The sequence below is a fragment of the Peromyscus leucopus genome, chromosome 9, assembly GCF_004664715.2.
Source record: "Peromyscus leucopus breed LL Stock chromosome 9, UCI_PerLeu_2.1, whole genome shotgun sequence".
NCBI lineage: Eukaryota > Metazoa > Chordata > Mammalia > Rodentia > Cricetidae > Peromyscus > Peromyscus leucopus.
The window spans coordinates 12,847,713-12,862,280 of NC_051070.1; the positions used below are offsets into that span (position 1 = coordinate 12,847,713).

The 14,568-nt window shown below is 33.6% G+C and overlaps 1 long non-coding RNA gene across 8 annotated transcripts in view; it reads left to right on the forward strand.

The window, feature by feature from the left end:
- Positions 1–14,568, forward strand: part of LOC114694123 — a 216,192-nt gene that overhangs the window by 176,826 nt on the left and 24,798 nt on the right. For 7 of the 8 annotated variants that reach the window (XR_005092118.1, XR_003734654.2, XR_005092121.1 and 4 more), the window contains 2 exons: positions 3,688–3,874; positions 8,991–9,109. This is a non-coding gene — a long non-coding RNA (uncharacterized LOC114694123). Of the gene's footprint in view, positions 1–3,687; positions 3,875–8,990; positions 9,110–10,536; positions 10,596–14,568 lie in introns of all 8 variants that reach the window. The other variant, XR_005092122.1, reaches the window with a different exon arrangement.

The following is a 14,568-nucleotide window of genomic DNA, read 5'->3' on the forward strand; positions in this document are numbered from 1 at the left end:
CCACATTTCAGGGACTCAGGGTATCAGGAATTGTTATACTTTTGGAGACAGAAGTCTCATATCAACAGGTTGAGCAGGGCCTTACTCCCTTTGAATTCTCTAGCTGTGGAATTGTATTTGCCTTTTCCAGTTTCTCAAAATCATCTAGGAATACTGGGAATATGGCATCATAAAGTTAACTGGGTCTTCACACATCTCTCCTACTTTGCATTTTTCTACATCTTCATGTGAAAATTCACGTTCTGTCTTCATGTTTCCATTTTTTTTCTCAAAAGCAAATTTATCATTAGATTGAAGCTTGGTGCAGTATGACTTCAATTTGAAATACTTTTTAAAGTCGAGATATTTGATTTGGGGTTGAATTTCATTCATGGTGATAGATATGGGACTAATTTCTTTCTTCTATCATAGACATTTACTTTTCTGTGAAAATATGGTCATTTCTGCAGTCTGTATTTTTAATGTGTTTGTCAAATATCATAAGGCTATAGTTATATATACTCATGTTTGAGTATTTATTTGTTTATTTGTTTATTTGTTTATTTATTTATTTATTTATTCTACATGTCTCTTTTTGTAACAGTACCATGATATTTTGTATTACTATAGCTCAATTACATAGCTTGAAATCTGGTGTGGTATCCCTTCAACATTGTTCTTTGTACTCATAATTGCTTTTGCTGTCTAGGGTCTCTTATGGTTCCATGTGGAGTTTAGCCTTACTTTTTTCTATTAATTTGAATAATGTTGTGTGGATTTTTTTTACTACTCATTAATTCCATAAATTATTTTTCTTAGGATGGCCATTTTCATAATATATATATATATATTCTTTAGAGATTAATTTATTTAAATTATTTCTTTTATTTTTTCAGCTCGAAATAAAATTAAATCATTTCTGCTTTCCTTTCCACCCTCCAGTATCTCCCCTCACAACTCTTCATGTTTTCTTCCAATTTTACAAATTTCATTAATTGTATTTTATATATATAATATATTACTCATATTATATATTTAAAGAAAACCATAAAGAAAATAAGCACAGAAGTACATAGAGTCCTTTGATTTAGAAGAGTATGTTGGAAAATAGAGCAGTCCCTACACACCACCATGAGTTAGCTTTGTGGCAACTCTCCATTTTTTTTCTACTTTTTAAAAATCTATTTTCCTAGGTGCGTGTTCTCTGTCTTTGACCTTTCGTGGGCGTTCTTACTCTTTCATAGGCTTCCATAAAGGCTAAACTCAAATAAATGGCTTTTCCCCATATTTCTTACATTTTTCCTATCTGCACAGCTGCACTGTTTTATCACTTGCTTGTTCTGGAGATTTTTGTTTCAATGCTAATAAAATTGTCCCTGCACTTGAAAAGAATATATTGGGAACTATTATGTCAAAATTAGAAATTCTCTAAATGGAGTATTAGCTTATTGACACTATACTTTGGAAGGAGGTGTGTGTGTGTGTGTGTGTGTGTGTGTAAATGTGCCCACTTGTTTATACATGTGTTAGTGTATTTGCTTGTGGCTGTGTAAACTAGACTAGTCTAAAATGATTGCTATCACACACACACACACACACACACACACACACACATATATATATATATATAAAACCTTTTTCAATATGGAAGTTTCAGTGTTTGATAAGAAGAAGATTTGTAAATAGAGCATATGCTTAATCCTTACTCCTTAGTCATTACTTCTAATTATTATATTAACGCAAAATCTAAATATGCGGATGGCAAAGTATCATCTAAAGGAAATCTCAGTTTTCATGAGGAATTGGCCTAAACTCTTGAATATTGCCCCATATTCCTGGGTAACTTCCTGAATCATCTGAGAGTATTTAATTTTAAGTATCAAATATTCTTTGGAAAAGGACTATTCAACATAAAAAATGATGTTTGATTCAGTTTAGATATTGCCAATGTTTAAAACAACCAACACATTAAGGAAAACATCTATTGTTGTTCTTAATTTTTTATTCATTTATTTATACTGCAAAGTTTACTGTGGCAAGATACAATATAGTTATTTACATAATAGTGATATAAGTTGTGACAAGTGCCGAAAGCTGAGTTAACGCTACATATTCTTCTGCCGGTGTACTTATTAACATTTGTAGAGCAAATAAGATATAATGAATTCACCTGTACATCTGATTCTGTCCATGTCTCTGAAATAGAAGCAATTGCTGGAGGTTTTTAGTTAATATGAGCAGCTTTGGTTTTTGAAAAAAAAAAAAAAAACAGTCTTTTGAAATATAGCTTAATAGTATAACTTCTTGTGTTTGAAAGTACATTGAACTTTAATTACAAAACACTGTCAAAGGAGTTTATTTTGTTTTCAAAATTATTTTTAATATTTTCATTCTCTCAGTGCATTTGGCAGAATGTGCTCTTATTTTATATTTGTGACTTGGAATTTCCAGGACATCACATCATCAACTGTGTTGTTGCTCCTTATATATCACAATGTACCCTTCCAGGGACTAGACTTTCTAGAATATAACAACAACAAAACATCCTTTTATTTTTCCTCCCACATGTGAGTTTTATGGGGGAAATGAATTTCAGTTATCATTCTGTGAAACTCTGGGATTTAATTATTTTCTCAGGGACTGACAACTTCAATTTCCCAAATTATAAGTTAATGTATAATGCTAGATTATGCATCATACTTCATTATGTGCAACTGGATGATACCCATGTGCAAGTTCTTCCCATGAAGCATATCAATGAAGTAGCATTCGGTATACTACTGATTTAGGACACAAAGTGCTAATTCAGTATCCAAAAATAGTTTATAAAGTATCAAAAATTATGTGCTTTACACTCTTGATAATTTTTGATAATATCAAATTTTTACAATTGGTAAAGCAACTGTAAAATTATCATTTTCCCTCATCCTAAATCTTATATATATATATATATATATATATATATATATATATATACAAACACATACATATATATTTATAGACATAAACACATATGTATATATATGTGAATGCATATATTTTATAAATGAAACTTTTATTGATAATAAAGGGTTTCCTCCTACTAAGCATACTTGTCTGCTAAGTAGACAAATGATATGTATTATGTAGAACTGTGACAATAAGTCTAAGTCTGTCTCCCATATCATAATCTTCTCCAGTTCTATTCATACAAGACAATTACATCTCTTACAAGAAAAATAATTTGTGTTGATAAAAGTTATTAAATAACATCTTTTTACAGGTATCCTAGGGAATGTCAAACAGAAACATTTCAAAGATTTTAGATTCATATGTTTAAATAAGATAGAGTCTTAAAGAAAAGTAAACCTCACTTGGTCAAATGGGATATAAATGATACTTTGCTTTGTCTAGGACTACTAAAAAAATCAGATTGTTGGTTTTCAGGACAAGTATTTCTCTAGCAGTACAGCAGACGTTTTCTTCCTAGTGACATGCATGAGTGGGTGGTGAGTATTTCAGATCAGAACATTGAGTTCTCGTGAACAAAGAATATATAATAGATGTATTTTTCTCTCTTTTTTTTCTCTCTCAGCTTGGCCATTACCCAGGCTTTTAAAAGTAAATGCTTATAACTCTTTTACAAATAATATATTAAAGAGACATAAAAGAAACAGTAGATACAGATAATCTTTCTGAAAGATCTTTCTTTGTGTTTTCTTATTTTAGGAGAACTCCCAAATGCTCAATCAAGCCAGAATTCATTTATACTTCCTCCTTTCTGAGTCTAAAATGAAACTGCAGCTCAGTTATCACTTATTTGTCAAGATGTAAGAAGAGATTCCTTTCCTTGGATTCTATTTAGAGGGAACTACATAAAAGACAGAAAGGGAACTGTTGAAAGCAATTTTAGTGGGTAAGGAAAGAAATACATTTATTTATATTTACTCTGTGTAAGTAATGTACAATAATCCACTTTGAGACTCTACACTAATTAAATAAATAAGACATACTCTTTTTTTTGTTTTTGAGATTTGAATATTTATTTTTATTTTTAAGGGTATGAGTGTTTTGCCATGTATATGTATGTCTGTGTACCATGTGCATGCCTGGAGCCCATAAAGGCCAGAGGAAGAAGGCGCTGGATCTCCTGGAACTGGAGTTACTAACAGCTGTATGCAGCCATGTGGGTGCTCGGAACTGAACTCAGGTCTCCTGAGGGAGCAGCAAGTGCTCCCAAGCACTGAGCCATCTCTAAAGTCTCCAATGTTTTTTAGCCTGCTTCAGGGGCTGGAGAAATAGCTCAGTGGTTAAGGGTCTATACCATTCCTGCCATTGGTGTGTCTCACTGGGCGGTATCTTGAACATGTATGAAGCATCAAAGTTCACCCCCACAGTGACACACTTCCTTCATCAATGCCATACCTACTCCAACAAAGTTACCCCTCCTAATAGTGCTGTTTCCTATGAGTGTATGAGGCCAATTACACAGTTTGGTAGTGTGCAGAGTACTTTCCTGTACCAAAGACTCTAGAACATAGGAGTGAAGGTTCTACATAGGCACCAGCTTGGCTCCTTCATGTTCAATGAGCTGTGTAGGTGTTGTCTTCAGCAATAGGGCGCCTTGGGCTAGCGACTCAATTAGATATAACCCAATCTTGGTACTAGAAACTTCATTCCTTCATTCGGTGACAATACATGACGAGTTAGAACTCTGTTTCCCTTGTTTTTTGGCAATTTCATTTAGAAACTTATTTTCAGATATTTATATATTTTAGAATATTTTTGCTGTATTAGGTTTTCATACTACCCTTAAAATCACCCTTAATTTTAGGTCTTTCTCCTTATTCCCTCCCCTCTCTCCCTCCCTATTTGATCCTCTGGTTCTAGCCCCTCTCCTATCCATACATAACCATCTATTTGATTTCCCTTTCCTAATGATATATCTATATGCATCCCCAGTCTCTTACTCTATACCTAATCTCTGTGGTTTGGGGGATTATAGTTTAGTTAGCAATGACACACTTGACAGCTCATGCTAGTGATAATGTAGAGCAACTGAACACTCATCCATTGCTGGTGAGAGGGCAAACTTGTCCTAACACCATGGAAATCAGTGTGGTGGATCCTCAGGATTATGGAAATTGACATACCCCAAGATCTAGCTATAACAACTGAGCATATAAACACAAGGCATGTTTCATCCTACCACAGAGACACTTGCTCAACCATGTTCACTGTGACTCTATTCATAATAGCCAGTAATTGGAAACAACCTAGATGTCCCTCAACAGAAGAATGGATAAAGAAATTGTAGCACATTTACACAATGGAGTTATTACTCAACCATTAAAAAATGACATTATGCAACTTGCATGTAAATAGATGGAACTAGGAAATTTCATTCCATGTGAGATCCCAGCCTCAGAAAGAGAATTGTGGTACGTATTTGTTAATATGTGAATATTAGTTTTTAAGACATACTCTTTAAGACACAGATTATTTTTGTATCAGAGAAGTTATTATCATATTTAAAGCTTATAGAATACTGACAGCAATCTTTTTGTCAGAAAAAAACATCATCTCACTTCATCAGGTTGCATGTACATATTTCATGTTACACGTGTAAATATACATTTCATGATTTCTGTGAGCCACTTTTTCCTCTGAAAGGTGAGTAAGAAAATCTCAATTTTAGAGTTATGATAATATCAAATGAAAATTTGCACAACTTCAGATTATTTCAGAGAGTCACTTAATGGAAGAGTGAAGTGTTAAGTGGTATGCGGGAAAGTTTATTAATAAAAGAGGAAAAAGATCTGGGAAAATGCAAATAAAAAGCATTTGATAAAAGCCAAGCCAACACCAGGCCTGCCATCTTTACCATTTAAATTATAAAGTAAAAATTAGACATCAAAGGAAGGAGGGGGGGGTTATAGATTTGAAAACACTTGTGAAAATCCTCTGCATTTCAGGACTCTTTCCTTTCTCTAATGTGACAGGGAAACTTCTTTAACACTTGTTTAGTGAATTTCAAGAGGTTTAAGGAAATGGGGTTGAGAGTATACAATAGGGGCTGGAGAGATGGCTCAGAGGTTAAGAGCACTGACTGCTCTTCCAGGGGTCCTGAGTTCAATTCCCAGCAACCACATGGTGGCATACAACCATCTGTAATGAGAGTATACAATAGACAGGATTGACATATCCCCTTAATCAGAGGCCTCATTGTCTGACAAATCTTGGCCAGCTTTATTTTGTTCTTGGAAATAAATGTGGGGAGCGGTTGTATGAGCACTGTCCTGTCCCTCTTGATAGTTTCATCAAGACAAACACAGCCTCCTGTGTAGTCGGAAGTTTCTCTGTCCTGCCTGTCCCCCATGGTCCCACAGTCACTTATAAAATAATCACAGAGGTTTATATTAATTACAAACAGCATGGCCTATGGCTTCAGCTTCTTGCTGGTTAGTTCATCCATCTTAAATTGACCCATTCCTATTAATCTATATGTTGCCACATGGGCTTGATGTTACCAGTCTAGTGGCATCTTGTTGGTCCTTTGGCAGTGGACTCCCATCTTAACTCTGTCCTTCGCTCTGTGTCTCTGCTGGGATTTCCCACCTGGCTGTAAGCTTTCTTGCTATACACCAATTATCCAATGGAAGACACACATATTCACAGCATACAGAAAGACATCCCACAACACTCATGGCTTTTTTCTGACTCTCATGGTACTGCACAGCTTCAGCTGCATCCATCAGTAGTATCAGTATCAATGGGAGTTGTGTTGTATTTCTGTGCCTCTGGAAAAGATTCCAAAGCTCTCTCCTGTGGGCAGTATTAAAGGCATCATGTTTTCAAGAAACAACAATTAAGGAAGACTTTGTGGTAGAAAAAACAATTGTCTCAAACTTGAGCTCATCATATAAATAAAATTAAGCATGATCTAATTTATTTGTTTGTCCTCAGTGATTCACTAATATTAGAGCGTAAATCACTAGTCAGATGGAATTGTCAATATTGTTCCCTAATAAAATAATTTTATAATGCCATGATGGGCAGATTAAGCAGAGTCTGATGTGATAAAGCAGTCAGCATGCCCCTTTTCTTCTTACCTGTCGAGTTTTCATCTCAGATGTCAGACAGACAGGAGACAAGCTTAAAAATGGAAAACAGTTTTTAATGTATATACTAAATTATAGTCAACTTTTGTGACATTTGAAATTTAGTTTTCTGACTATAAGGAAGCAACAAGACTTCCTATATCCAAACATACCATTCAGTGGTGAGAAGACATGTTCTAACAAAGATTATTTAAAGAGAAAAGTGAGGAAGTATTGTTATTCATACAGTGAACACTATTGACTTCAGCTTTGTGCAACCAAATATTAGACATACTTATTAATTGATCTTAAAACATTTACTTAAACTTTCTTTTTAATGCCAACCTATCTATATGAAATGAATCCCAAGCTATTTGAATACTTGGGGCAGTTGTTTTTGTTGTTGTTTTTGTTTCATTTTTACCTCTTCTATTGTTTCTTATACTTCACTTATTCTCCCTCAAGCAGAAAAAAGTTATGTCCTTGGAATGCATTCCTGGTCATACTCTTTTCTTTGAAAATTTCTATGGTCTCTATCACATTTGCCACCAAATCCATTGTGCCTTGGCAATGAGATTGTCTATGTGTGAACTTTCCTTTTTCTCGTCTGCCTGGGTTTTTCTTCCCTGTGACACATACTCTCCAATCCATGCCGTATTCTTGATTCTGGCAAAGCATTAGCTACATGGTTTCTAAGGACTCTTCCTCTGGCTCTACTGTTCTCTCCTCCTTATTCTGGCTTTATTTTTATACCTTTCCCGCTGAGTCTGTTTCCCTGCAATTAAGATAAACTGGACAACAGAAGACCACAGTCCTGGTTCCAGCCACATCTAACTTAGTTAGTTAATGGGTTTATTGGAATTACTTGCAGTAGCATGGGTTAATGGAGCAACAGCCACAAATAGCCCACTCCCCCACAGGAGGTGAATCATGATGGATCACCATATTTCCCTGAACTTATTACTGTTAGTGATGTTCCCTGTATTCTTCCCTCAGCCATTCTTCACAGCTTACTTTACCACGGGGAAGGACTACTTGACTCTCAGGAGTTTCCTTAGTCTCTGTGTCCTGTAAGTTTTATGAGCTCCCTGAGTCTCCAATACTGCCATGTGGAGTGCTATGCATCCCCCCAAAATATAACTACACATCAATTTCTAGTCTTTAAAGACTTTCTTCACTATGGAGAAAATTTCCAATCCACTGTCAACAAGTTATTCTATTTAAAAGCATTTATTTATATGACATGTCATCATTTACCAAATATCTTTTTTGTTTCCTTTTGGAACACCATGCCTCCACATTATAAACATGAATGTATATAGTGGTCAAATTTGTGTGGGATGAATTTCTTGTTATTATTTTCATCATCAATTTAAGAATGCTCTAAAGGGAGTTGTGAAAGGAAAAAATACACAAAAAAATCTTATATTTGATTAATAGATTTCATCAGAATGCAGTTGGACAGTTTTGTTCAATAACTTGTTATGAAATTGGACTATTTGCAAATATAGACACACTTACATAAACAAAATGTTGGATTTTTTAGACTTTTAAAATGATATGTTTTCCTTCAGAGATGATTATTCTTTCCTCTTCCTTGTTAAATATTTAATCAGTTAGTCCCTTTTTCTTCTATTCTGGTAGGGATTAAATACAGCCTCAAGGCTTGCCCAGTGAATGCTCAGCCACATACCCAAGGCAGGCATTTACAATTTCCATTTGTTAAAATGTATTTCAAAAAAATAAGCTAGGCAGACTTTGATATATTGAGTGTTATATCACATTTAAATGGCTTAAGACAGGAAGGCCTTGGGATAATGTATAATGTTAAACTTATTTTTCAAAAATCCAAAGAAGTTATAAATCTAAATGTCAGTGTATTATATATAAGTATAACAAATTTATGACTAACTGCATATCTCTGTTTTCTAGGACAGAAAGTAATAAAGTTGGAGTACGTGTGACAAGGTCCAGGAACTTTAGGCACCGTCTCTAGTCTCACAGATGCTAAGGATTGAGATGACAAGGACCAAAGAGATGACACCTTCAGGGTGAGTACAAACCAAAGGAAATAATTTTTAGATATTACATTTGAATTATCAATTTGAATTATCAAGTACATAACCAAGTCCATTTGTGAAAGTCAAACTAAAGTATGGCTAATAATACAAATATTAAAATCGAATTCATTCTTGATAAAATCTCATTAAAGCATCACATTAAGTTGACTTTGATTCATAAAATCCTCTCAGAAAATAAACTTTCAATAGTTTAAAATATGTTGAGGAAATCTGTTAAAATATCTAATCTGAATTAATAATCTCAGAATACAAACTAGAATGATTTATTTATTATCATTTATTGTTATTTATTTCTTACCTGTTCTCTGGTGATATTGAAGGTGGTGGCATGCTATGCAGACTTTACATAACAAAACTTTATAAATACATAGCACATGACTACATTAAGGCATGGATTAAAAATGATGTGGATGAAAATAATTAAAAATTCTACAAAACAGTTGAAGTGATCTACTTTCTACAGCAATGTTCTAACTACATAATATACTATAACTATCACAAACAGCTGAGTACCATATTCTAACACATGAACTTTGATGAACATTTCATAATCAAACATCTATTTATCTGTCATAACTATCTATGAATTTATCTACCTGTCCATCCATCTGTCTATCATTTGTCTATTTACCCATTATTTCCATTTGTCTGAACCATGGAGTATAATTATATTTCTTTAAACATTATTTGTGCTTTCCCTGTGACGATGTTTCTAAGTGAGTTTAACACTGCATTGAGTATATTAAAATGAAAACCTATTGTACAACATGATTTAGTGAACCTCATCTAATACTTTCCAGATTTGGATAGTATTCTTGCTGAACTGAATGTGAGTAAGAAAATTCACTTTCTTGGTGTGATTGTCTTCCGTATAGGACATTAGTCTTCTGCTTTCATAGTTGGAGGTCTACATAACATACATACTTTATTATTATGGTAAGAAGAGTGTTGAAACAGCAGTTATTAGCTTTCCAAGTATTAGCATTTTTACTGAAACTGTTGCATTGGCTATTCTGCATGCCTAAATTTTGACTATTGATAATGAGTTTTCCCAGCCTGTATAGGTAAATCCAAGAGACAATAAGAAAGTTGTTTAAATATTCTTCCAATAAAGAAGCAAATTAATTTTTAATAGAATAAGAAAATAATTTATACCATGCTGGGTGTGAGTTGTCATGAGCAGGGAAACTATATTTAAGGTTCTTGGAATGATGTTGTCTGCTATGGAAGAGGTTACATGAGCCTTTATAAACACATAGTATAAAGAATAAATAACATTTAATTTATTTTTTCTGCCATTGTGGCCAGATACTTGACAAAAAAATCAAACAAACAAAAAGCTTGAAGGGTGATTTATTTTGGTTCACTGACCAGTTGAATTCTGTCCATCTTGGCAGGGAATAAATCCCACCAAGAGTTGTTGGACCACAGAGCTGTACAGAAACTAGAGAAAACGGTATGTTAATGTTTTGCAGACTTTCTCCTTTACCCTCTTTATTCAATCTAAAGCACAAGCACATTGCATACTATTTCCAATATTTGGGATATATCTTACAACCATTGTTAAATTTCTCTAGAACTGCTCAAAAAATTCCTAAAATTTTGCATCATCAATGCTACATACCATATTCCAATTAAATAGACCATGCATACAAGTAACATTATACAAACTGATCAAGTCGTACTTAATATATTTAGTAATATATACATATATATGCATATATATGATAATACACACATATACATATGGATACATATATACATATGCATAATTATATACATATGGACATGTACACATATATTCAACAATTAATTAAAAAAGAAACTATGAATTTGAAAAATAACACGGAAGACTATGTAGGAAGGTTTGGAGGTAGGAAAAGGAAGGTAAGGAATGATGTAATTGTATCATAACCTCAACAAATAAAAGAAAAAAATTAAAAAATAAACTGGCACATTTGTCAAATGAACATGGTACACTATAATTAATTACAATGGTTTTATTTTTAGCTCCAATGACCTATAATTATTAAACTGTTCTTGGGAGAAACTGTGACAGGTTAAGATTTTAGTATAACAAATATGGACAGGTTAACTGGAACAGTACAGTTGGAAGGAGGGAATAAAATTACAAATTCACAGGAACAACACATAGATACACATTTAGCTGAAGTTTTCTCCAGTCCTGCCTAGGCCCACAGACCCCACAGTCACTTATAAAATAATCACTCAGAGGCGTATATTAATCAAAACTGCTTGGCCATTAGCTCAGGCTCACTGCTGACTAGTTCTCACATTTAAACTCAGCCCATTTCTGTTAATTTGCATGTTGCCACATGTTCCGTGGTTTACCTTGTGCCATTACATGTTGTTATCTGGACAGTGGGCTGGAGTCTCCTGACTCAGTCTTCCTGTTCCCAGAATTTTCTTCTCTGCTTGTCATGCCTATACTTCCTGCCTAGCTACTGGCCAATCAGCATTTTATTTATACAGAGTGATATCCACAGCATACATAGAGAAGAAACACAGTTAGCTATTTCTCCAGTAATAGCATTAAGATACATTACCATGGTAAGAGATGTACAATTTATGAAGAGATAACACCATGTTATGGCTATCTCTCCTAATTTCAACCAGGGAGAACAGATTTCTCACATAGAAAACTATAACACATCACTTTAGTAATCTTTTGTTTTCTTTCTTTCTTTGTTGAAAATAAAATTGTGAACACTCATCAGTCCCCTAAAATGACTATGCTAAATTCTTGCATCCAAGGGAAGAGTAGGAGAGTACTTAGAATCTTTCATGAAATAGTTGTTGAAGAAATATTATCTCATAAAATGGACTTAGTTCAATTTTTTGATGCAAACACAAGTAATAGTGTTTTCAAGTTGCTTATAATTACATTGATGAAGCAAAAAGTATAGCTGACCAGAATATAAGAGAGGAAAGGTGACTAGTCTAACTCGAGAGCATAAAATAAGGAAAACAACAAAAAGCGAAAAGAAAATTTAAAGAATCAGTTCCCTAAAGAATTAGAAGAAATTCAAGTGTTAAAGGCAATTGTCAAATTCTGACATATTGTTTGATTAGAAGAATGAGTCAGAAAATGATTTATAAATGAATGCTATTGAATTGTATTATTAAATGTCCATTGCTGGCCTTAAAAAAGTGTGTTTTTTATAGTGGTATGGTCACGAAGCCATTTAGAATTAAATTTTTCTTCAATTACCCATACCAAAATAAAATCTTCGAGGTTTCCTGAGCATAAAACAGCACTCAGATATTATCTCTTCTGGCCAAAGCAGAAAGCATTGCACATACCCTGGTGCTTGGGGGAAACCTGCATATATGTGCTAGGAATACGGACCAGGCAGCAGAGACCAGCAGACCTGAGGAAGTGCTAGCAATTATTTCTCACACATAATTTATAATTCACCTCTGATAATTGTGAATGATAATAAAAGAATATAGACACTATTTATCTGGAGAAATAAAGAATAATGGTAAGAATGATCATTGTCTGGTCTTGGCTGTTATAATGAAACTATTACTAGAAGGAGATAACCTTGGTTAAGGTTAATTTACTTTCCAAACAATATGGATGGGAAAATACAAAAATATGAGACTTTTCAGATATGAGCAATCTACTTTTTCCCCCCATTTATCTAAAACAAAAGAGAAAAATACAACTCTAAAAATATTCAAAAATTCCTCTAAGATTTCTTATTCAAAGGTGATGGAGAAATTGCTCACTGGCTAAGAGTGCACGTTGCACTTGCAGAGGACCAGAGATCAGTACTCGCCCCACAAACACAGACAGCAGTTCACAATGCCGGGAACTCAATCTTGAATGTACCCTACACTTTCTTCTGAACTGTGCTTGCAGGATCACACACACATTCACATATCCCCACACAGCAACACATAATTTAAAATAAAGTGAATCTTAAGAAGACTTCTTAGGTAATAAAAATATTTATATTCAGATTGTTTTATATTATGAAAATTGTTTTTCATTAAAAAATATAAGGCATTAAAGAACTTCAAGTTGGGCCATTAAGATAGTACTGGCCAGAGAAACAGGAACTTTGGTGTGAGATTGTGTCTCCTGAAAGGTAACATCCATGAAGTCTAGTCAACTCTAGTGTCTAAAGAGGACTGTAAGGAAGACACCAATGGACATGCTTATAGGGAGGGAGGAAAGCTCATGGGTGCTCAACTCTAAAGTAAGAACAAGCAACTGGAGAATTCAGAGAGTGGAAGAAATGATCTTATCCTCTAATTGGTACACACAGACACACAGACACACACTACATTTATATACATATACATACATATATATTAATATATATACATATACATACACAATAAACACACACACACACACACACATATATATATATATATATATGTATATATATATATATATATATATATATATATGAGAGACTGTTAATTTAAAAAAGAGCATTGGTAATAGGAATGATTGGAGGGAGCTAAGGGAAGGAGGAATGATGTAAAATATTATAAATTCCAAAAATTATTGGTGAAAAAAATGAGCTTCAGTTAGACAGCATTAAAATGAGTTGGAAGAATCTGTCCCTAGAAGAAAACCACCAGTCAAGTTCTCTGTCTCCATTCGTAGGCATGCACTGTGATGTTCTTCTTGAATAATCAATCCTTGAATGAGGGAATCAAATAGACCATAGTTAACTTTAGTTAATATATATAATAACTTTAGTTAATTTTGTGAAAAACAATTACAAAAATTAATGAGACTTCAATGAAAAAAATTTTTCCCTAAAATAATTTAGAGTTTCATTAAATTTTAGCTACAACAGCAATTAATAGTTGAAGCCCAGACTTGTCTACCAAGATAGTTCCAGGACAATCAGATCATTGTCACAGAGAGAAACCCTGCCTCAAAAAACCAAACCAAACAAACAAACCAGAATAATCTATGACGTGATGCAGGAGAAATTTCATAAGTACTTCAGATATGGCCTCAGAAGCTATTGAACACTTTGGAGAACTTTCCAGTAGGTAATGATATGTGTTATGGAAGGCAGTAAAGTAGGCCTACATATGGGAATCTGAATCTCACCAATACATCTGTTCAATTTTCAATGAAATCAGCTATTATTTATTCCTATATGTTCCCTTCATTACTGTGAGATCATTAAACTACATCCCATTTTTATTCTGAAAGTATTCTATTTCCATTTTTATTTGATTACCTATATTTTGTCCCTGTTTTGACATTATATTTAATTTCTTTTATCAACTTTTACCCCAGGGTATAGTAGTTGTTTCCTTAGAATGAGTATTTGGCCAAAGACATCCCCTTCCTCAACCTTTCAACCAACATCTATAAAAGATATTTATCTAAATAGGCAATAGGTTAAAAAGAATTAATGGGGAAGAAA